General features: G+C 36.6%; 1 long non-coding RNA gene across 1 annotated transcript; it reads right to left on the minus strand.

The window, feature by feature from the left end:
* Nucleotides 1-4,386: 4,386 nt before the first annotated feature.
* Nucleotides 4,387-15,312, minus strand: LOC133774488 (uncharacterized). Its single transcript, XR_009868079.1, has 5 exons — nucleotides 15,150-15,312; nucleotides 9,901-10,018; nucleotides 9,321-9,406; nucleotides 7,833-8,731; nucleotides 4,387-5,065 (listed from the first exon to the last, which is right to left on the minus strand). It is a non-coding gene; the product is annotated as an uncharacterized LOC133774488 (long non-coding RNA).
* Between the last annotated feature and the right edge of the window lie 10,266 nt (nucleotides 15,313-25,578).

Below are 25,578 nucleotides of genomic sequence, written 5' to 3' on the forward strand. Positions count from 1 at the left end.
TTAGGAAAGAAAATCTTAGTCCAGTGAACTTAATATGATACAAAGAAGTCCTCTAATTTTTTTAAAATACCATGTAGTAAATTTAAAAATATTATTTATTTATTTTGTTAATCAGTTAGTTAAATGAAAGTAGATCATCAGAGAGTAATGGAGAGACAGAGCAGAGAATGAGATATTTTTCATCTGCTGGTCACCTCCCAAATGCCCACAATAGCTGGATCTGCGGCAGTCCAAAACCCAAAGCCAGGACACCAAAACTCCTTCAGGGCCTCACACATGGGTGACAGGGTCACAAGTAGTTGAGCCATCTTCTGCTGTCTTCCCAGACCCATTAACAGGGAGTTGAATCAGAGCTGGAACTTCCCCTCTCATGTGGTAAGCTGGTGTTACAGGCTTTGCAATCAGAGGCTTAACCACTGTACCACAGCACCAATCCCTATCTAATGTTTTTTATACATTAATTTTACTTTCTTCTTATGATTATTTTAAAATAAATGGAGTATTTGATAAATCATTTTCAAATAAGATCAAAATAAGGAAATTTTATAGATAGAAAGTCAGAAGTAAGACTGTTCCACTGATAACTGTTAAATACAATAGATAAGCTTATGCAAATAGGGCACTTTAAATTAGTTCCAAGAATGAGAAATAACTTAGGTCATAAAAATGTGTGTATTCTTTCTGCAAGCATCTTGACTTTCATAATACTTTTGAAATATATGTATCTATATCTACCTGTTCATTTTTTGTGTTGTATATAAATAAAAACATTGGTTTTCTTTCCCTAAAATTCCACAATAATCTCTTCCTCAGTGAGGTAGACATGGTATTCAATTTTCTTTTTACTTGTTTTAAAATTTTGCACATTTATTTTTATTAACTTATTTGAAAAGAATAGAGATGGAGAAAAGAGAGATCTTCCATGTGCTGGTTCACTCCACAAATGATCTCAACAGTTCGGGCTGAGCCAGACTTAAGCCAGGAGTATGGTACTCAATCTAGGTCTCCCATGTGGATAGCAGGGATTCTAGTACTTGAGCCATTATCTGCTGCCTCCCAGGGTACATGTTAGGAGGAACCTGCCTTAGAAACAGAGGCAGGAGCAGAACCCAGGTACTCTGATGCAGGATGAGGGCATCCCAAATGCTGCAAGAGCATCCTTGTTCTGTACTTTCTGTGTCTTTCTCACAATCCCCACTGAACAAACTTGAGCTATATGACCACATCCCCAACATGAATTAAATCCAAAGGAGCAGATTCTGATTCACACTTGCTCGATCTGTTTTTCTGTCTTTGGAGTTGGAATTAATATTGAGGCTATCTCAATTCAACTGTGTTGGTGCTAGAATGGGAATGACTTTCCAAAGAAAGGAAATAGGCAGAAAAATAGGAAAATTTCAGAGCACAGCTGAAAGAAATCAGGTATCTTAGAGGAAAATTATCACTGTGATAGACCTCCTGTTCCATGTAAGTCCCTCTTGTACTTTCTGTTCTTGGTTTGATGAAGGTACACTTTTCTCGTTACATTATTAAATTATCCTTTTCTGCTTTATTAACTTAACTTCAGTAATAAAATAGTGCTGCCTTGCATAGGTTTTACTTTTGCAATTGAATAAATTAATATTATACAGAAACATGCAGAACCACAGATCACACTATTTCTCAATAAAAAAGCTAATTAAGACTCAGTTATTTCATGACTGCTTCCTCACTCAACTTTTCTTTTCATACAGTCCATCCTAATCGCTTTCATGTTATTTTCCTTCTTCAGTTCCCCTACTCATTTCTATTTCCTCCCAACCAGATTTCACACAGCCTATGTCTAGCACTATATATATATATATATATATATATATATATATATATATATTTAGCAAAGATGAAGTCCTGGAATTTGGTTGGAAAAAAAAAACTCAAAGTAAAATACACAAGAGCATTTTACAATGTGGAGAATGTAGCTTTAGAACAAATATATTTTAAATGTAAGGATTTTATTTAACTCTAAACATGGCACTTTTGGAGGATATAGTATTGAAATCTTATTATTTCTAGGCAGAAGGATCCTTTTGAAATACAATCAATTATATGATGTATCGTTTCTTAAGCTCTACCAGAAATAAGAAAGCAATGAGAAAAGGATACACTCATTCTTTCATTCAAGAAATGCTTTTACCAATTTTCTTACATGGAAAAACTACAGATTTCATATAAAGAATAAAATCCAACCAAAAAGCATTTTTAGCACCTTGCAATCAAGATCAAAGCCTACTTAAAATCCAGCTGTGAGTTTCTTTTAATTAGCGTGCTACTCAGTATAACACATTGCAAGTATTCCTTCTTGAATAACTTCCTTGCATAATGCAGCTGGGAGTATAGTCAGTTGAGCATTGATGCAGCTGGATAACTGAAAAGATGAAAATTAAATGTGAATTCTGATGAAGTAATTTCATTTTGATCCTTTCATATTTCTTCCCACCAAATTAAAGGGAAATGAAACCTCAAGTTCAGCTAGTTCACTGTCTACTCCATGCCAATTCACATTTTAAGATAATAAAAGTATTTTGTCCAGATGAATACTAAACACAAAATTCTATTTTCTCACCTAATGCTGAAAAAATATGTATGGAACATATAATAGTTTCCTCTGATAATGTAATATCTGCCCTACTTTGTGAAGTGAGGTGAAGATTCTATTATTGCTGAGGTAGTTTGATGTTGGTGCAATTACTCATAATGAAATGGTGTTTTATCTAAAATCATTCATTTATCATATGTTCAGTTTCAAAAAATTCTATTTTGAAAAAATGTAATGATTAACCTGTGATAATCTCAGTGTGAAATAATATCAGTAAATTTTCAAAGACTATTTTTCCGATACATACTTGTCTTGCAACAAAAGTTCTTAGGAAATTAATCACTTTGTAACATTGCAATTTCAATCAGTAATTCAATTAATATAATGGAAATATCTCTGTGTTCTAATTATATATACAAATATGTATGTGACAGCCCATTTTAATTATACTATAGATTTTAGTTCTAGCTTCGTTAGTTTAGCACTGACACTGTGTATTGGACTTACATTTTAGAATATAAAACAATACTTATCATTCTTTATTCACCAACCAAATATTTCCTATTGTATATATTTATTTGATAGGCAGAATGATAGAGAAAGAGAGAGAAGGAGAGAGAGAGACAGAGAGAGAGAGAGAGGAGAGAAATCTTCTATCACTGGTTCACTCCTCAAATGGCCATAATGGCCAGGGTAGTCCAGGACAAAGCTAGAAGACCATAAAACTTATCAGAGTCTCCCAAACGGGTGGCAGGTGTCCATATACTTGGGCCATAATCCACTACCTTTTCCAGGAGCACTATCAGGGAGGGATCTGGATCCAAAACCTAGGAGGTGTGACCTGAAGCATCACTGTAGTATGGGATGCTGGCATCAGAAGTGGCAGCTTAACCCATTGCCTACAAAAGTGGCCCTTGGCACTGTGGCATAGTGAATAAAGCCACCACCTGCAGTGCCAACATTCCATATGGTCGCCAGTTCGAGTCCTGGCTCCTCCACTTCCGATCCAGCTCTCTGCTATGGACTGGGAAAGCAGTAAAAGATGCCACAAGTCCTTGGGCCCCTGTACCCATGTGGGAGATCCAGAAGAAGCTTCTGGCTCCTGGCTTCAGATCAGCTCACCTCCAGCCGTTATGACCAATCTGGGAGTGAACCAGAGGATGGAAGACCTCTCTCTCTCTCTCTGCCTCTTCTTCTCTCTCCGTATAACTCTGAATTTCAAATAAATAAACAAATCTTTCAAAAAAAAAAAAGAGGTGATACTGGCAAGGATATGAAGGAGAGGTGATTCATATATTGCTGGTAGAAATGGAAGCTGGTATGGTCACTGTGAAAATAAATATTGTAGTTTCCTGAAAAACTGGATATCAGGATGTGGACACTGTGGGTTAAGCTGCTGCTTGGGGTGCCACCACCAAATACTGGAGTGCCTGGTTTGAGTTTTGGCACTTCTGCTTCTGATCAAGTGCCTTGCTAATGCACAAGCTGAAAGGCAGTAGATGATGGCCCAAGCATAAGGTTTCCTGCTGCTTAGTGGCAGACCTTGATGGAGATCTTGGCTCCTGGTTTCCCACCAGGCCCAGTCCTGGCCATTGCAGACATTTGAGGAGTGAACAAGAGAAGGAAACTTGCTCTCTCTATGTCTCCATCTTTCTCTCTCCCCCTCCATCTTTGTCACTCTGCTTTTCAAATAAATAATTTAATTTTTTAAATTAAACATGTAACTGCCATGTGATCTACACTTATACTACTGGGAATTTATCCCAGAAAAATTAAGATTTATGTTCACACAAAAATATTTACTCAAATATTCATAATTGCTTTATTCCCAGTGGCCAACTCCTAATAACTCAATTGTCATTCAAAAGATTGATTAAGCAAACCAAAGTACATACACACCATAGAATTCTATTCAGCAACAAAAATGAACAAATTTTTGACATTACAACAACTTAGAAGAAACTCTAAGATTTATTTATCTGAGTGATAGAATACAATTCGAACGTTGTCACTATAAAGTGATGTTAAAAGTTTTAGGAGATACCCTAATTGTATCCTAATTGTAATGATATCCTAATTGTACATAAAAATACATACATATATTGAAACATCACATGGTAAACAAAGCATATACAAATTTTATGTGTCAGTTAAAATGGTTTTAAAATATTAAAAAAGAAATGGATGCTGGTGCCGCAGCTCAATAGGCTAATCCTCTGCCTGCGGTGCCAGCACAACGGGTTCTAGTCCTGGTCGGGGCGCCAGATTCTGTCCCGGTTGCTCCTCTTCCAGTCCAGCTCTCTGCTGTGGCCCGGGAGTGCAGTAGAGGATGTCCCAAGTCCTTGGGTCCTGCACCCTCATGGGAGACCAGGAGAAGCACCTGGCTCCTGGCTTCGGATCAGCGAGGTGCGCCGGCCGCAGCGGCCATTGGAGGGTGAACCAACGGTAAAGGAAAATCTTTCTGTCTCTCTCTTTCACTGTCCACTCTGCCTGTCAAAAAAAAAAGGAATAAAATATGTCAGATGCATTCACAGATGTCTACATAATTTATGGTTGTAGTATAATGAAAATGTAGCTACTTTGTGTGTATTTTCCATGTTTAGTCTTCCTAATGCACATTTTGCATGGAATTTTTATGTATCTATTTTAATTTATTTTACATTAAATAAATTTTAATGTATTTATTTCAAAATATTTTGTTATAATAAAATTACCTTATAATTTTATTTTCCACAAACCTTCAAGTATTCTCTTAGTAAATTGTGAAAAGTCATCTAAAGAAAGATAAATCAGAGAATGAGGAAGAAAAACAAACGACATGGAGCAGAGTAAGCTATGTGCATAAATCAGATATGGCCTTTTCAAGCAAAGCAAATTATTTGACATTCACTCTGAGTAAAAAGGAAACTCCTGGAGAGGAATATCTTTTTTATTTTGCCTATTTTGTTTAGTTTTTGAAGTGTAGTATAATTATAGGATAGTGTACTTATCATATATTCAATACAAAATCAAATTTTCTGAACTCATTTTGCTGTCAGCACCCAAATAACTAACCAAACGTGGTGTCCTGGAATTTACCTGTGCTTTCTCCTCTTCCTCCTCCTCCTCTTTCTCTTCCTCCTCCTCCTTCTTGCTCTTCTCTTCTTCTTAAGATTCATTTATTTATTTGAAAGGTGTAGTTACAGAGAGGCAAAGGTACAGGCAGAGAGTGAAAGATTTTCCCCACCCACTGGTTCATTCCCCAAATGGCTACAGCAGCTGGAGCTAAGCAGATCTGAACCCAGGAGACAGAAGCTTCTTTCAGGATTCCCACGTGGGTGCAGGGGCCCAAGGATTTGGGCTATTTTACTCTGCTTTCCCAGACAAAAGCAGATAGCTGGATCGGAAGTAGAATAGCTGGGTCTCTAACTGGCAGCAGCAGCTTTCCCCACTATGCCACAACACCGGCCCCTCAGGATTTCTTCTAATCACAGCAAATCTAGTAGGGATTAGTAATAAAATCTAGTAGGATTGGTAATCCCAATATTCCTTAATTTGTTTTACAATTAGCATTATCAACAAATAAAATTCGATACTTAATATTATTCTGCCTTAAACCTTTCTTGTAATAAGCAGATTTTGAATAACACACCAGTTTTATACTGATTGAAAATCAACAAAGTTTGCCTTATATGGAATAAATATGATCAAAGTTTTTTCCCTAAATAATAAGGCATACACATTTCCATAGAAGTTTGTGGGTTTTCAGATAAAATGTACCATTGTCTGTGTTAAGTTTCTATTATATTTTCCCCATCCAATTAAGATGTTTCATTTCCACTAAGAGGTAGAATGAAAATAAAAATAGACTATTTGTAAAATTCAATAAAATTCATTAATCTTTTAAAAATCTTTTCATTTTCATTTATGTGTTACAGTTTCTTTTGTTGCATTTTGCATGTGTTATATATTTCGCATTTTCCCCTGAACACAGTAACTGCAAAATAGCCACAATTAACTAATTAGTTATGAATTATTTAAAATTCCTTTTTGATCACTCTCTACTAATGTAATATTTTGTTGGCTTTTCAAAACTGAATAGAATGGTGTAAACAACAGCCCACCTTTTTGATTATATTTAATTATGGTGTGATACTTTCTGTCAGAAATAAACATGAATTTTTCAATATTGTAGAATTTAAGCAAAAAAAATGCACTACTCATGTAAGATATAGTGTAGTCCAAATGTGTTTCATGTATTCTTTTATGCTACAGAACTTCTCAAGTTAGATTTTGTATATTTTGTTCTACGTAAAACTAAAGAACACTTTGTGGTGTCTCTGCTGCCTTAAAACAGGTATCAGTGCAACAAGATGTGGACCTTAGCACCTGAGAGTAATTAGACTTTGATCCTTCAGCAAACAATTATGAAAGGTATTACCATGTGCTCAGCATGGGCAATGTGTAAGAAAGTGAATAAACTGTTCCAAGAGGAAGCAAATATCCTAGTGACAATTTAACTTTGATTTTCTTATTTCATAACCCCTGAAATAAGCCCAATACTTACAAATTAATCATTTACATGAAATCAAATTCAACCAAATATCTTATGAGAGTCTGTTTTTTAGAGACAAAGACAGTAGGAATATAGCTGTAAATATATTTTCAATTTTCTTAAGCACTTGATTCATTTCCTCTTATTAATTTTCTGTGTAAGGCAAAGAAAAATTTAAGAACAGCTTATTTTCTGTTTACAACAGTGATCATTTTATTTCCAACAGTTATATCTCTTTAGGAGTAATTTATTCCTGATGAATGAATTTAAGTTGAACTTGAGATAAAAAAAATTCAAAATTCGATTCAATCTATTTCAATAAAATGACAAGTGTTGTCAACTGCACTTGATAATGATGTATTAAAATAATTCCAAACAATGCTAGACACATATTTAGACTTATGCTTAACTAGTACCCACATTTCTTTATAATTTTGGAGTACAATTTTTAAGATATAAGAAAATGTATACTTATCATGTTGAGATAACATGATTGTGAATGTAAGGACTGATTACAAATGAATTTTATAAGGATATATAAATTAGATATATAAATAGGAGTATTTATATCAAGTATTACATAAAGCTTAATAAGCAGGGTATGGTATAACTATATCATCCCATTTCTGGATAAAGTTACATCTGCAACCACATACAAAGCCCTGTTCCCAGTGGCAAAGTTGGGGATAAATAAGGAAGTCATAATGAAAACTTGCTTCATACCTCCTGCATTGTTCTTTTTGTTTAAGATCACTTTGGCTGTTCAGGGTCTTCTGTGGTCCAATACAAAACATTGCACTGCCTGAATTTCAAATATATTACAAATCTACAGAAACAAAATCAGCGTGTTAGCATTAAAAGCAGATCCATAGACAAATGCAATGAAAAAAGAACATAGAGTAAACCCTTTAATTTACAGTCAACTGATTTTGAGAAGGTACTAAAAACATCTATTGAAAGAGTTTAGTCATTTTAATGAATGATGCCAGAATATTGAATACATACATGCAGAAGAATGAAACTAGATCCCTATTACTCATCACTTATGAAAATTTACTCAAATTGGATTACAGATATAAATATGAGGCCTGAAATTTTGAGAATACTAGAGTAAAAATTAGTAAAATCGCTCAGGACCCTGGAATAGGTAAGTTTTTTATTTTATTTTAATCAGATTTCAAAAGCATCAGAAATAAAAAGCTGGAATAGACAATTCTGATTTCATCAAACTAAAGAGTTTTTGTACAACAAAGGAAACAGTCACAGTCAACAGAATAAAATACAGCCTTCAGGCCAGTGCCGCAGCTCAATAGGCTAATCTTCCACCTTCTGGTGCCGGCACACCGGGTTCTAGTCCTGGTCGGGGCGCCAGATTCTGTCCCGGTTGCCCCTCTTCCAGGCCAGCTCTCTGCTATGGCCCAGGAGTGCGGTGGAGGATGGTCCAAGTTCTTCGGCCCTGCACCCGCATGGGAGTCCAGGAGAAGCACCTGGCTCCTGGCTTTGGATCAGCACGATGCGCCTGCCGCAGCGTGCCGGCCGCGGCAGCCATTGGAGGGTGAACCAACGGCAAAAGGAAGATCTTTCCCTCTGTCTCTCTCTCTCTCTCTCACTGTCCATTCTGCCTGTCCAAAAAAAAAAAAAAAAATACAGCCTTCAGAATGGCAGAAATTATTTGCAAGCTATATATCTGATAAGGATTTAATATTAATAACATGTAAAGAACACAAGCAAGTACACAACAAAAACAATCCTTAGAAAATGACAGTAGGTCTAAACACACATTTCTCAAAAGAAAACATACAAATGGCAACAGATATATGAAATAATGCTTAGCATTACCAATCATCAGGTACATGCATATCAAAATCATAATGAGTTATGACCTCACTCCAGTAAGATGAAGTACTATCATAAAGACAAAAGATTGCAAGTATAGTCCAGGATGTAAAAAAAAAAAAAAAAGAAAAGAAAAGAAAAAAGAAAAACATGTACACTTCCAATGGCAATATATGTAAATTAATACATACACATCCATCATAGAAAGCATTATGAAGGGTCCTCAAAACACTAAAAATATCACTAATGAATGAAATCTGTCAAAGTGATACCTGCACTCCTATGTTTATTGTAACACTGTTCACAATTGCCAGGAAATGAAAACAACTTAAGTGTGCATCAATAGATAATGGATAAAGAAAATATGGTACATACACATAGTTGATTTTTGCTCAGCCAAAGAAGGGGTGAAATCTTGTCATTTGCAGCAACATGGATAGAATGGCAGGTAATTACATTAACTGAAATAAGCCAATCATAAGGTACATGAAAGTACGGAAAGACAAATATCACATGATTGTGCTCACATAGGGAGTCTAAAAATAACTAAATAAATAATCTAGTAAAAGTTGAAAATTTGCATGTTTCCTCAATCTGGGGAAGGAAGTCAGGAGGTGGGACTAGGGAATATTTTATTGATGGGTACTAGATTATGTCTAGGTATGAGTAAGAAGCTTTGGATTTCCATCAAAAAATTACAAGACAAGACTAAACATTTATTTTTTTTAACTTTTATTTAATGAATATAAATTTCCAGTGTACAGCTTATGGATTACAATGGCTTCCCCCCCCCCCATAACTTCCCTCCCACCCGCAACCCTCCCCTCTCCCGCTCCCTCTCCCCTTCCATTTGCATCAAGATTCATTTTCAATTCTCTTTATATACAGAAGATCAATTTAGTATAAAGATTTCAACAGTTTGCACCCACATAGAAACACAAAGACAATGTTATACCTGAGATTGGTGTTGTGATGCATGGTTTAATCCACAGCTTGAGAAGATAGCTTTCCTGTCAAAGTGCTGATTAGAGATCCAGCTGCTTTGTTTCTTAAGCATCTCCCTGCTAATGCACCTGGTAAAGCAGATGATGACCCAAGTCCTTGGTTGTCTCTGCCACCCACATGGTAGACCCGGATGTACTTCCTGACTCCGGGCTTCAGCCTGATCCAGACTTTGTTGTTGTGGATATTTGGGGAGTTAACTAGCAGCTAGGAGATTTTTTCTCTCTCTCTTTCTCTCTCTCTCTCTCTCTCTGTCTCTCAAATAAATAATCTTCAAAATATAGCATGTTGGCTGGCTCCGTGGCTCAATTGGCTAATCCTCTGCCTTGCGGCACCGGCACACCGGGTTCTAGTCCTGGTCGGGGTGCCGGATTCTGTCCCGGTTGCCCTTCTTCCAGGCCAGCTCTCTGCTGTGGCCCAGGAGCGTGGTGGAGGATGGCCCAAGTGCTTGGGCTCTGCACCCCATGGGAGACCAGGATAAGCACCTGGCTTCTGCCTTCAGATCAGTGCGGTGCGCCTGCCGCGGTGCGCCGGCTGAAGTGCCCCGGCTGCGGGGGCCATTGGAGGGTGAACCAATGGCAAAGGAAGACCTTTCTCTCTCTCTCTCTGTCTCTCTCTCTCTCTCACTGTCCACTCTGCCTGTCAAAAAATAAAAACAAAAAGTATATATATATAGCAAGTTATAAAAATGTTAAGTTTATGAAAGGACAAATACATTTACCTGGATTGTACATTATACAATGTATACATTCAATGAAATATTATATAGTACCCCATAGATATGTCCAATTTTATGCTTGTTAACTGTTATCTTCATTATTAAATAGAACTCCATTATATCATAGGCTATGCCTCCTTATTAATAGGCAATAAATAGGAGAATATTGCTAAAATCTACAGTCTAGCAGCAATCTGTTATGTAGGTTATAGGAGAATGGGAAGAATCCATTCTACAGGATTTCCCTGGAAGTCTTATTCAAATCCCATGACAATAATGGCCAAATGACATTTATTATAGTGTTTTAATCATTTTTGAAAAATACTTCAATATGGGCAGTTTAAATCATGTGTTTGTTAAGTTGCACCCCAGTTAGATTTCCTCAATTCTGTCCCTCATCTTCTAAAGCAGTTAATTTACATTCAATCAGAAATACTTCATTTTATTATTTTTTTAAATATTTATTTATTTATTTGAAAGAATTACACAGAGAGAGGAGAGGCAAAGAGAGAGAGAGGTTTTCCATCCACTGGTTCACTTCCCAATTAGCTGCAATGGCCAGAGCTGAACTGATCCAAAGCCAGAAGCCAGGAGTTTCCTTTGGGTCTCCCCACATGGGTACAGGGGCCCAAGGACTTGCGCCATCTTTTATCGCTTTCTCAGGCCACAGAAGAAAGCTGGATTGGAAGTAGAGCAGCCAGACTCGAGCAGGCGCTCATACGGGATGCCTCACTTTAGAAATGACTATTTTAAAAGACCTCAAGCTATACATCAACATACAAAACTTTGAAAGTAAAATAAATATCAATATTCTCTTCTGGAAGTATTGGAATCTGTTTTGCCATACACTAAAATAACTTTAGGGACATGACTTGTAAGTGATGTCTCTTGTTATCCACCTCATATCGCCTACTCTTCCTCTAATTCCACCATCCATTACACCCCTGTAATCATCAAGATTGCACCAAAATTAATAATATTTTACCAATCTAAGATGGCAATATGAGTAAACTATATCATAAATGAAGATTTTATAGCCATGTTTAGTGGATTGTTGGTCTGTGAAATAATGATAGCTATGAACCGTTAATTTTTCCCCCTGTATTCAAATACTTTAAGAAAACACAAGGTAAACTAATGTTGGATAGGTTAATTTTTACCATAGAACAACACAGAATTTAGTATTATAAAAAATACTAAAAGAGAGGCAAAAGGGAGTATAAAATGTACTCATTTACATTGCTGATGCACAGAAAACACACACAAATTAGCAGAAGCTGTAGCAAAATATTAACACTACTTATTGGCTGGCGCCGTGGCTTAACAGGCTGATCCTCCGCCTTGCGGCGCCGGCATACTGGGTTCTAGTCCCGGTCGGGGTGCCGGATTCTATCCTGGTTGCCCCTCTTCCAGACCAGCTCTCTGCTGTGGCCCTGGAGGGCAGTGGAGGATGGCCCAGGTCCTCAGGCCCTGCACCCGCATGGGAGACTGGGAGAGGCACCTGGCTCCTGGCTTCGGATCAGCGAGATGTGCTGGCCGCAGCGGCCATTGGAGGGTGAACCAACGGCAAAAAGGAAGACCTTTCTCTCGGTCTCTCTCTCTCACTATCCACTCTGCCTGTCCAAAAAAAAAAAAAAAAAACCCACTACTTATATATGCTGAAATATGATTTCTCTCCACCCTTCTAAATTAAAATAGCATAAGACAGGTCAACAGGTGAGAATCCATTTAATTTTAATCATATCCAACAAAGTTCTCCAAAATAATGAGAATTGATGAAGGGCCACATGATTTGAGCTTACAGGGCATTCTAAGCTACTGAAGGGAACAGAAACTCGGGATTTCTAGTGGGTGGAAGTACAATTGGAGAGTGAGGGGGAATAAATAAGGATAAATAAAGGTTGACATGTTATTTTGCAAAAAAATAAATAAAAACAAAAACTCACACACAATAAAAGTTGTTGGGGTCAGGCCTCTTCCTGATACAGAGATTTTATTAATGTAGATTTCCTTTTTACATAAAAAAATTCTATACAAATTGGTAGCTTTTCAAACCTACTCCTGTGTCTACCATTTCTCAGAATAACCAACTCAAAATATAGCAAAGAATTATATTTTAGGGTGACATTATGGGCAAATTATATCATACGCACAATGTTTTCTTCTAATTGTGTGTGTGTGTGTTAAGATTTACTTTATTTATTTGACAGACAGAGTTGCAGAAAGATATGGAGAGAGAAATATTCCATCTCCTGGTTCATCCTCAAATACCCACAGCAGCCAGGGTTGGGCCAAACTGCAGTCAGGAATTTGGAATCCTGTCCAGGTCTCTCACATGGGTGTCAAATATCCAAATATTTGATCCATTTTCTGTGGCTTCTTAAGGCATATTAGTGGGGAGTTGGATCCTTTGCATTGAAAGTGGAGCACCTGGGACTCAAACTGGCAAACATATGGGATGCCAGAGTCACAGATGCTGGTGTAAACCTCTGAACTACAATGTCAACACTTTCTAGTTGTTGTAGATTAAGGTTTTGTTTTGTGAAGCCCCAACAATAAGCTCTATTTGGTTTCTCACTTGTAAATTCTCATCAGCAGCATGTTATATTTTGGAAAAAAGAAAAAGAAAATATTATGTATATTAATATCCACACATCCATAGTTTTATTTTTATTGTCATGTAAATAAAATTAATATCTTAGGTTAGGATATTGAACATCATTAATTTTCTCAATTACAGAAGGGTTTTATTAAGTTTCCCAGAAATAAAGTAGGGGTTTTTCTTAACTGGATTGCCAAGAAAATTGGAAAGCATAGCCTCAACAAATTTATTTCTCTCCAGCAAAGTGCATGATATATTGTTAGAAATAGAGTCTATCGGGGGCCAGCCGTGCTGTGGCACACTATGTTAATTCTCCTGCCTGTGGCGTCAGCACCTCACATGGGCACCGGTTCTAGTCCCGGTTGTTCCTCTTCCAGTCTAGCTCTCTGCTGTGGCCTGGGAAAGCAGTAGAGGTGGCCCAAGTGCTTGGGCCCCTGCACCCGCATGGGAGACAAGGAAGAAGCACCTGGCTCCTGGCTTCGGATCGGTGTAGCTCTGGCCGTTGTTGTTATTTGGGGAGTGAACTAACAGAAGGAAGACCTTTCTCTCTGTCTGTCTCTCCCACTGTCTGTAACTCTACCTGTCAAATATGCCGGTTCTAGTCCTGGCTGCTCCTCTTCCAATCCAGCTCTCTACTATGGCCTGGGAAAACAGTAGAAGATGGCCCAAGTCCTAGGGCCCTTGCACCCATGTAGGAGACCTGGAAGAATCTCCTGGCTCCTGGCTTCCAATTGGCACAGCTCCAGCCATTGCAGCCAGTTGGGGAGTGAGCCATCGGATGGAGGACCTCTTTCTCTCTTTCCCTCTCACTGTCTGTAACTCTACCTCTCAGATAACTAAAAATAATTTTAAAAAATTTAAAAAGAAACACCACTTGGGATGCCCACATCCCATAAAAACTTTATTAAAAAATAAATAGAGTCTATTTATATCATTTGTGTGTAGAGAGTAGTCTGTCTTTTCTAATCAGTGATACTGCAATACCCCAGGAAACGTTACAACCACTGATTTCTTTCTGAAGACATCAGCAAGCAAGAAATCAGTAAGTTACAGAAGTCTTTTTCAATTTGCAGATCAACTTAACTCTTAACACATCTTACATTTTTCCTTTCTTGACACATTTTTAATTTCTTATTCACAATTTCCTGATAGAACTAAGTAGAATATGATTTCCTAAATATAATAACTACTGAAACAAGAGTGCTATTTGTGGGGAAAATAGCAGAATATGAAGAAAGATACCATATAAGCCATGACTACTTCACTAAAGTGGATAAAAAAACACAGTCCGTTACCAGGTTTTTTTTTCCTGCTTTCCTTCCATGTTTTGCCTACCTCTTCCCAAAAATTCTCTTTTTAAGATACAAGTAATCAGTGCATTTGTCCCTAAATACGCTAATTTATTTCCTTAAAGTGTTTTGTTTCACTTAAAAATGTTGATGTGATAATATATATTTAATAACTTACAGAACTTCTGTATACAGCTCAACTTAAAATCCTTTATGAATTCTTTAAATTGATGTACCTGCTACCATCTTTCAGATCTAGAAAATTAGGTTGGATGAACCATCACCATCACTTTGATTTAATTACAGAACACTTTAAACCAAAATTGCCTTGAATTAATCTAGCTAGACTTTCCATCAAGAAACATGCATTTTCTTTATTATCTTTTATAATTTAGTTGCTTATATCTTCACAGAAAAGTAAATTTGATAGTCCTAGTCAATCTATATAAAAGCTAAGTTATTTCCTTTGCAATAAAGTATAAATATAAATTCCATCACTGATGCTTACAACAAGAATTAGATAGTTATTACAAAAGCTCATCCTTTGGACATTATAAATTTCTTAAACTTAAAGATAGCAATATTATACTTACCTCCGTTATGCTGTTATGCTTGCCTTTCTTATCTTTTAAAATGTTTCCTAGAATAAAATTTCCAAATGTTTTGTCAATTTAAAAAATTAGAACAGAGCTACCTAATGTTTACTTGTGCCAAACATTTCCTTGTTCTGCAGCAAGATAAACAAATTGACTGCTCAGTGACCATAGTTACTTCACATGCCCCAAATCTCTACTTATCACACAGTGTTTAAAGGTGGTACTTTGTACTTTGGATGTTGCAGGTGTAGCTGGGTTCAGACAACTTATCAGGTAATTGCAACTCAGTGGCCATTGTCTGCATGGATGAACTCTTATTACAATATTACTGATACCTAGAACAGATCCTCACTGATAGTTTGAATAAATAGTGCATCAACACATTGTGACATGAACTGTCTTTGAAAGAGAAATTATAACATAAAAGAACAGAGGTAGTAATTGTTTAATTTCTAGATATTCATATGAGAAACAGAGCAGTTACTGAGAATGGATGTTAATTTAATTTAGTAAATGCCAGATTTAAGGAAAACTTTTATAGCACTCCTACTGCACCTAGAATAATGAAAATAGCTTTCATGGAATCTAGTTTGATGAGTTAACATATATCAAACAGTAAGGTCTCACAACAAAAAGGGTACATGGTTTTAATGAGAACAGAGTATGACTAATATAACTTAAAAATTGCAGATCTTGTAATAAATATGGAAATAATATATAATTGACTAGTCAGACAAATTCTATCTAGCTAATGATCTTTTCTAAATTATCAATTGAATTAGAGTATACTTTAAATTGTAAATATACATATATATACACATATAAGCAGTGCACAAATTTGTTTTTTGTATATTTGAAAATTCAGCTTTTATAGCAATGCAAAATTTATAAATAAACTAGGTCAACTGTATAATTTGAAATCCAATCTGGATGGATAGCTAATTAGAGATATTTGCCTACAGCTGTTACTTTTTTGCTCCTGCTGCCTTCTCCCAATTTAATCAAATACAAAATTCTTTAATTACAATAATATGGATGGTATTGTTCTGATGAGTAGATAAAGTGATATATTTTGACAATCCAGGGATTTTTGTATGGGGACAATGTATAAAACTATAGAACTATTTTACCAAATGTTTTATAAGATATAATCATACACCTTATGCATCAAAAGTGTTTAAGTGGTCATAATATTCAAGTATGTAAGAAATGTAGATATTTCTTTTGCTCAACTGATTGACATAGGAAATATTCATGGGAAGTTGTGTTACAAGTAAATAATATTCAGAAAGTAAGTAAGAATTGATTGAGTAAAGACTTTTTAGGCACTGCTATGTATACTCTCATGGCTGAATGAGACGATGGGATTTAAATGATTGGTGAAATTATTGAGTTTCATATTTGGAAATCAGGACATTTCCGTATCAGGAAGATTTGGGTGAGTTAATAAAAAAAAAAAACTAAGAAAATATAGTCTAAGTCAGTTCTTTACACCATTAGTGAGTGCTATAAGAGATGCTGGGCTCAGATGAAAAGCTGAGCATAATATTGAGGAAAAAAATTATGGGCAATTGCAATCAGAGTGGTTCAAATAAATACATTACTCACAAATCTTGATTAATCTGCTGTCCCAGTTCCCCACTTATCTATCTTCTGGAAGCAAATTAATAGGCATCTTGGTAGGTAGGATTATGGAGATTAGTACAGAAATATCTGGGATGAATATGGGCATTGGCTAGGGTCCTGGCTGCTCTACTTCCAATCCAGCTCTCTGCTATGGCCTGGGAAAGCAGTAGAAGATGGCCAAAGTGCTTATTGCACCTGCATGGGAGAACCAGAAGAATCTCCTGGTTCCTGGCTTCTGTTGGGCACAGTTTAGACTATTGCAGCCACCTGGGGAGTGAACCAGTGGATGGAAGACCTAATTCATTTTCTCTCTCTCTCCCTTTCTCTTTCTGTCTCTCCCTCCCTCCCTGCTTCTCTCTTTCTCTGCCTCCATCTAACTGTGCCTTTCAAATATATAAATAAATATTTTTAAAAAAGAAATATCTGCACATTAATGTTTATTGCAGCTCAATTCACAATAGCTAAGACCTGGAACCAACCCAAATGCCCATCAACAGTAGACTGGATAAAGAAATTATGGGACATGTACTCCATAGAAACTATACAGCAGTAAGAAACAATGAAACCCGGTCATTTGCAACAAGATGGAGGAATCTGGAAAACATCATGCTGAGTGAATTAAGCCAGTCCCAAAGAGACAAATATCATTTGTTTTCCCTGATCAGTGACAACTGAACACCAAAGGGGAAACCTGTGGAAGTGAAATGGACACTATAAGAAATAATGATCTGATCAGCTCTTGCCCTGACTGTTGATCTACAATGCAATACTTTGTCCATTATAGTATTTGTTGTTGTTGTTGTTGTTGTTGTTCTAGTACTAGTGGTTGAACTCTGTAATTAACACACAATTATTCTTAGGTGTTTAAATTTTAACTGAAAAGTGATCCCTGTTAAATATAAAAGTGGGAATAAGAGAGGGAGGAGATGTACAATTTGGAACATGTTCAAGCTGACTTGTCCCAAATGGTGGAGTTAGAAATGTGCCAGGGGATGCCAATACAATCCCATCAAGGTGGCATGTACCAATGCCATCTCACTAGTCCAAGTGAACAATTTCAGTTCACAATTGACGGCTCTGATAGGTCTAAGAGTCAAAGGGATCACACAAACAAGACTAGTGTCTGCTAATACTAACTGATAGAATCAAAAAGGGAGAGAAAGATCCAACATGGGAAGTGGGAGACACAGCAGACTCATAGAATGGCAGATGTCCTAAATAGCACTCTGGCCTCAGAATCAGCCCTCAAGGCATTCGGATCTGGCTGAAGAGCCCATGAGAGTATTGTAGGCATGGAAAGCCAAGATACCATGGAAAAAAAAAAAAAAGAAGACCTAAATGAAAGATATCTGTGAATGAGATCCCAGTGGAAAGAACGGGGCCATCAAAGAAGGAGGTACCTTTCTCTGAAGGGAGGAGAGAACTTCCACTTTGACTATGACCCTATCAGAATAAGATCAAAGTCAGCGAACTCTAAAGGCTTCCATAGCCCTGGCAACTCATGACTAGAGCCTAGGGAGATTACTGACGCCATGAACAGGAGTGTCAAATTGTTAAGTCAGCAACAGAAGTCACTGTGTACTTACATCCCATGTGGGATCTGTACTTAATGTGTTGTCTAATGTGCAGTGATACTATAACTAGTACTGAAACAGTATTTTTATACTTTGTGTTTCTGTGTGGGTACAAACTGATGAGATCTTTACTAATTATATACTGAATCGATCTTCTGTATATAAAGATAATTGGAAATGAACAAAAAAAAACTTGGTGTTAATTTGGAAATGGCATAGAAAATTAATTAATCTTTAAAAAAATATTATGTAGGATCTCTGTCTTTAATGTGCTGTACACTCTTATTTAATGTTATAACTAGTACTCCACCAGTATTTTTTTCACTTTGTGTTGCTATATGGGGGCAAACTGTTGAAATCTTTACCTAATATATACTAAACTGATCTTCTGTATATAAAGAGAATTGAAAATGAATCTTGATGTGATTGGAAGGGGAGAGGGAGCGGGAAAGGGGAGGGTTGCGGGTGGGAGGGAAGTTAAGGGAGGGGGGAACTCATTGTAACCCATAAGCTGTACTTTGGAAATTTATATTCATTAAATAAAAGTTTAAAAAATAAATAAAAAAGAAATATCTGGGAAGAGCCAGAAGAGTTTTTAAACCCTGGTCTCCTAAAATACTCTCAAAAATTTATGCAATTCTCTAAATGAAAAATAAAAACAATATATAATAAAGCCAATCAGGTTAGAAAAGCAAGTGGGTCCCAAGACACTAGCAATATGGTTCAAAGGATTGTGGCCACAGTGACGGTATACATCAGTTCTGAGCCTGTCCCTTAAGATAAATACATGTACAATTTTACTCTTTTTCTTGGACTCCTGAAGACTGCCACATGAACAAACTGAAGCTAGTGTGCTGGAACCTAAGATTATGTGGAACTGAGCTGAGTCAGTGGTTTTATCCTGATCAAATGCACAGATGTACAAACAAGCCTAGCTCCAATTAGCAGAGCCAATCTGTAGTAAACATGATCTAGTGTTCATTATAATAGGGCCCTGGACCCATGTGGAAGACCTGGAGGAAGGTCCTGACTCCTGGCTTTCCATATTCCTGAGTGCTGTTCTATTTCTGGAAACTATGATCATGTGACCTCCTTAGAACTGAGGTGCCTTAGTGGATCTAATCCTCTTCCACCCCAACCACCATGTACTTGCTCCATGATATTTTTGACACTTTGCAGTCACCACTTTCTTTCTTTTTATTTTATTTTATTTTTGATAGGCAGAGTTAGACAGTGAGAGAGAGAGAGACAGAGAGAGGTCTTCCTTCCATTGGTTCACCCCCAAAATGGCTGGTATGGCCGGTGCGCTGCACCTATCCGAAGCCAGGGGCCAGGTGCTTCCTCCTGGTCTCCCATGCGGGTGCAGGGCCCAAGGACCTGGGCCACAGCAGAGAGCTGGACTGGAAGAGGAGCAACCTGGACAGAACCAGCGCCCTAATCAGGACTAGAACCCAGGGTGCCGGTGCTGCAGGCGGAGGATTAGCCTAGTGAGCCGCAGCACCGGCCTACAGTCACCATTTGTTAGCTCTTTTCAAACATCTAACTAAATATAAGGAGCTGAGATTTCCCTGAGAGATGCCGCCTTCTCTTAAAAACTGCCAGCTCTGCCTATGGGTGACTGGGCAGTTACTTTGGAGTAAAAATACATACCCCAACTATTTGTCTATTTGTGTCTAAGTTGCTTTTTTTTAAAGAAATACTCTGGTTACTATGCTTCCAATCCACTGCCCCCTCCACACCTCACAAAGCTCACGGGTGATGTGAATTTTATCACAGACTCCAGGCTGTGATATTCTCACCTGTACTCACTGATTCAGCCATTTCTGTGTTCCATCTGCTGGGAATTCAGCGAAATTCCAAGCTCCTTCATCTATTTTTCTTTTTAAAACAGTTTGAGGACTTTTATTTTATTTGAAAGGTGAGAGACAAAGACATACAGACAAAAATAGATCTTTCATTCACTGTTCTTTTCTCAAGTGCTCACATCAAATGAGACTGGGCAAGGTTGAAGTCAGGAGCTGGAGCTCAATCCACGTGAGTGGCAGGGAGCCAAGTGCCTGAGCCATCAACCTTTTGCCTTCCAGGGTGTGCATTAGCAGGAAGCCGGAACAGAGAGCAGAGCCAAGACCTAAACTCATGTACCACCCACCCCACCCTGCCATGAGCTGTGATTGTCCAAAGCAGTGTTTTAATGGTTGTGCCAAACACTTAGTCCCATGCTTTTTTGGATGCTTGTTGTCTATATTCCCAACGATTTGTATGGACTTTATTTATTTTTTTTTTTGGCAAAACTTATCCTTTGGTATGTAAATAGAATTTGGGGAAGTAAATTCCTGTGTTTATTCTATCATCTTGAATTAGAAATCTTATTTCCTTAAATGTAACTGTCTTCTATTACATTCTTGATGCTTATGTATTTTGAATGTTGAAAAAGAGAGTACTCCCATATCACATTACTGTGCTTTGAAAATCAAATGAATTAGTAGAGCTCTTACCCTACTTAAAGGAAAAGGAGAGAATTCTCAAGTTATAACAAAGAGAAAGAATAGTTAACTATGTTCACTATTGCCTCTACCTCAACCTCAAAATAAACACATCGATTGAGACTCGAAAATGAACCAAAGTGAATTTGATTATGGGCACTAACTAGTTAGTACTTGATTTTTACTTAGTAACTAGAAGTAATTACCAAATAACATTATAATTATCAATATAAAAGGAACATTTAGGCAATTATTCTATATTTAATTGAAGATCTCTTATTTGAAACTCCTTAAAGTCTTCTCATAGTTAAAAAAAAAGTTGACTTATACTAATAAGCTAGAATATTTCTAAGGGATTTTTTTTTTTTTTTTTTTTTGACAAACAGAGTGGATAGTGAGAGAGAGAGACAGAGAGAGAGGTCTTCCTTTTTGCTGTTTGTTCACCCTCCAGTGGCCACTGCAGCCGGTGCATCTCGCTGATCCGAAGCCAGGAGCCAGGTGCTTCTCCTGGTCTCCCATGTGGGTGCAGGGCCCAAGCACTTGGGCCATCCTCCACTGCCTTCCCGGGCCATAGCAGAGAGCTGGCCTGGAAGAGGGGCAACTGGGATAGAATCCGGCGCCCCAACCGGGGCTAGAACCCGGTATGCCGGCGCCACAAGGCAGAGGATTAGCCTGTTAAGCCACGGCGCTGACCAAGGGATTTTTTTTTTAAGATGAGTTAGGGACCAGTGTTGTGGTGTAGCACGTTAAGCTGTTTCCTGTAACACTAGCATCTCATAACAGAGCACAGGTTAGTCCCGGGTGCTGTTTTCCATCCTGCTCAGCTTTCAGTCCTGCGTCCTGGGAATGTCCCTGGGAATTCAGCAGAAGTACGTGGGCCCATGCCACCCATGTGGCAGACATGGATGGAGTTCCTGGTTCCTAGCCTCATCTTAGCCCTGCTCTGATCCTTGTGACAATTTGGGAAGTGAACCCGAACATGGAAGATCTCCCTCTATCTCTCCATCTCTCCTTATCACTCTCCCTGTGCCACTCTGCTTTTCAAATAAAATAAATCTTTTTTTATAAATTATGCGTTACTATATAAAAATTTCCCCTGATACTTTTTTTTTGTAAGCTTGTAGCTGTGTTCTGCTCTGATGTTTGCATATCAAAATTGGCCTCATGTATTAATACTTTTATCTTTCATTTTTAGCATAAGTCATTGCAAGTATTTTTCTGAAAGTTGTCAGTATATGAAATAGAAGTAAATTCATTTTACATATGGAATTTTTTTTCTTTGAAAAACTGAATGTGTGCTTAACCTTACTGTGTTTGTGAAACGATGGTATAAAATGTCTACTTTCCAGCCAATAAAGAGCATTTTAATTTATTGTTGTATGGATAGAACAGAGAATCATCGGGCAATATCCCCTTTTTTTGCTGTCTTGGATAAGGTTTCCTTTTCACCTTCTGGTCTCAGATAATATGGATGCATGCTTTTGATCCAATAATGAGCTCCTAAATACTTATACATGTGCTACTACATTTATAAAGAAATATCAAACATGCTTTAAATGTTTTATATTGTTTTTGTCATAATGGGTATTTGTAAAGTGTTTCAAAAGATTTCATTTTCAAAGAAGTAAAGTTTATATTAAGATTAAGCTGAAATATTTTTTCTACTAGAGGATCAATTTCACTTATCTAAATATTTAAAAGGAAACAATTTTAATGGGTCATCATTAATATTATAGACTGGTAATCTTATGTATCAGTCCTTTGAAGTAACTATCTTTTTTTGGCATAGATTGTTTCAATATATTTCTCTCAGAGCAATTTGCATGCAAACTCTACTTAGGAATCAAAATATCTAGAGATTTTCTTGCACTCAATCTGCTGCAAGTTGAATCCCATCTTGCATACTCATTGTTTCATATGAAATATGATTTGAAAGGCCAAGTCTTCCATGAAACTCTTCTTAAAATTTCACCCACAATTGAGACTCTGTGCTTTGAAAGCTGATAGGATTTTTACCTGCCCTGTGAACTTATCTTGCTCTTCCTTTTGTCGGAGTAGTTTTTGTACTTGCCTTACTTTTCTCCCCCCCAAAAAATCTCTTTCCCTACAGATTTTCTTTTTATTCATTTTCTATCCTACAAAATTTGTACCACAGTGCTCTATATAATTATATAAGAAGTAATATAAGTGAATAAGTATATAAGAATTAACATGAAATCATAGTTGTAATGTTCAATTTTTTTCAATATGTACATCACAAACAAAAAGTACTATGTGTAAGTAACTCAATTGTAGATGAAAAATGAGTAATTATTCACATAAAAGCCTCTTCTTGAAGGACAGACAGACAGACACACACATACACACAGAGGCCACTCTAGAACAAAAAGTTAAAACCACTCTGAGAAAATATATTTTCCATTCATACTATATGACCTGGGATAATAGAGTAAGATTCTGTAATAACAATAGGAAACCACAGATATATTTCTATGGGTCTCACATTGTGTTACCTTTGTCAAAATTCACTAATCTCTCTGTTTCCCAATCTTTTTATCAGTAAAAAAAGTAGTAAATTATCTCCTATTAGCTTTTAAAGTTCTCACAATTCAGTAGTGTGCTAAGTATTTGACAGTTCTCTGAGTATAAGCAATCACTCTTCAGGTATAATATTATTGCTAGTTTCACATGGCAGTTCATGATAATGTAAAGTTTTTCTTTAGATTAATGGCAGGTTTTATTAACCCAGCACAGTAGGATGACATCATTATTAATCTTTGGTTAAAAAATTCATTTTCCAGATTGATAGGATTGATATTTAGGAAGAAAGAAGATCTGATTCATTGGTCATTGATAAATTAATATCAGATTATAATAATGTGTATCAATGGGACTAATACTGTGACACAGCAGATTATGCCACTGCTTGCAATACTACCATCCACTTCATAGTAAATGTCCAAATCCTGGTTCCTTTCTTCTAATTGAACACCATGCTAATCCTTCCAGCAAGGCATTTGAAGATGGTCCAAGAATGTGCACTTCTGCTGTCCATGTTGGAGACTAAGGTGGGGTTTCTGAATCCAGGTTTCAGCCTGGCCCAAACTCAGTTGTGGCCATTTGAAGAATGAGTTAGAGAATTAAAATTCTGTGTGTGTGTGCGTGTGTATCTCCTTTTCTTTTTTTTTTTTCCTTTGCCTTTCAAATACATAAATATACCTTTTAAAAATGTGTAGAAATGTTTAGTTACCAGAATATGTTTAAACAATGGGGCGCCGATTTTATTTTAATCATATCTAGATGGAATTTGTTGTATTTCAATTGTGCATAGATCTTTATCACCACTAGAGCTGATTGTTGGTGTTCATAAGTTTAGGACCATGTATATTGTAAACACTGGTTACAAGGACACTTTTCTCAATTACCTCCTTCAAGCAAATCTATCAGCATTTATTCACCTGTGTTAAATAAAATATTTAAAATATTATATAGCTCACCCAGCTGAAACTAGTTGAAAACTGCTGAAACTAATCAACATTATGTTCTAAATATAAACTCAGTTACCACAAGATTATAAGATAATGCTTTGGTGTTTCTGCTCAAAATATCTTTTACTCTCCTGTGTTTGAGTTATACCCATGGAGGTTTGTCCTTGCTTGCATATTCAGATTACTCTTTCCTCTCTATGCTTGCAGGTGGTTTTTAACTGATGCCTTTGATAATCTAATGAATTCTAAGAGACTGCCATGCCCTTTCCTTACAAAAATTCTGAAGCTCATCCATGTTCACTCTAAAGAACTGTTGATCCTAGGTTAAGAAGTTGTGCAAAGAACCAGCAAAGTCTTTTTCAAGACTCTAATTTTTGCCAATTCTCTGTGTTTTATTCTTGTCATTGCTTTATAGGACCGATTAACATTTTGACATTAATATTTCAGCCTCCATGAAATAAACCTTCCATCTTGATGTCTTGTTTTCTCTTAATCTGTCTCATTGCTCTCCATCATTAGCAGTAACATTATTCAGTTTATCTTCATTTGCTTATTGTCAATTCCTTTACCATTAATAATTATATAAACCAGAATTTGAGGAAGCGTTTCTAATAGGAAAACCAGAACAACACAGAGTTAAAACAAAACAAAACAAAACAAAACACAGGTCTTCTCCTGACTTTTCTTGCCCTACATATTTGACATGATCTTTTGAATATAGCTATGTACTTGAACACCATGTCTTACCTGTTTTTATTTGCCTTACCTGGAAACTGATTTTCTGCTTCCAGTTCCACTTGATATTTGGCATGCGTGCATTTAGAGTCTCATTAACATTCATTGCAAAGCAGTTTATATGATACTCGTTCTATTTGATATGTATCTTAACAGCAACTCCATCTAACACATTATGCCGAAGAACCTAGAGAAACTATATTTAGAATTTAAAACATTTGTATACATGGCAGGGGATTAGTGATAAGTGTCTAACTGATATCATACAAGCATGAATTGTGTAACTGTCAAAGATAGATTCTTTATGAAGCTGTTTATTCCACTCTTTACCTCCAAAGAAAACTATCTGTTTCAAGGTCAGAATTACCAGAAGAATATGTATTAGAAAATATAAATGATTTTTAAAAGACACAACAAAAGTCCATTTTTTAAAAATCTGTCATTTAGGGGAAAATGATAAGGATCTACTTTGAAAGTCACTTTCAATGTGATGATTTAATTTATGTTCAAATTTTTCAAA

Source organism: Lepus europaeus, chromosome 2, assembly GCF_033115175.1.
Source record: "Lepus europaeus isolate LE1 chromosome 2, mLepTim1.pri, whole genome shotgun sequence".
Lineage (NCBI taxonomy): Eukaryota > Metazoa > Chordata > Mammalia > Lagomorpha > Leporidae > Lepus > Lepus europaeus.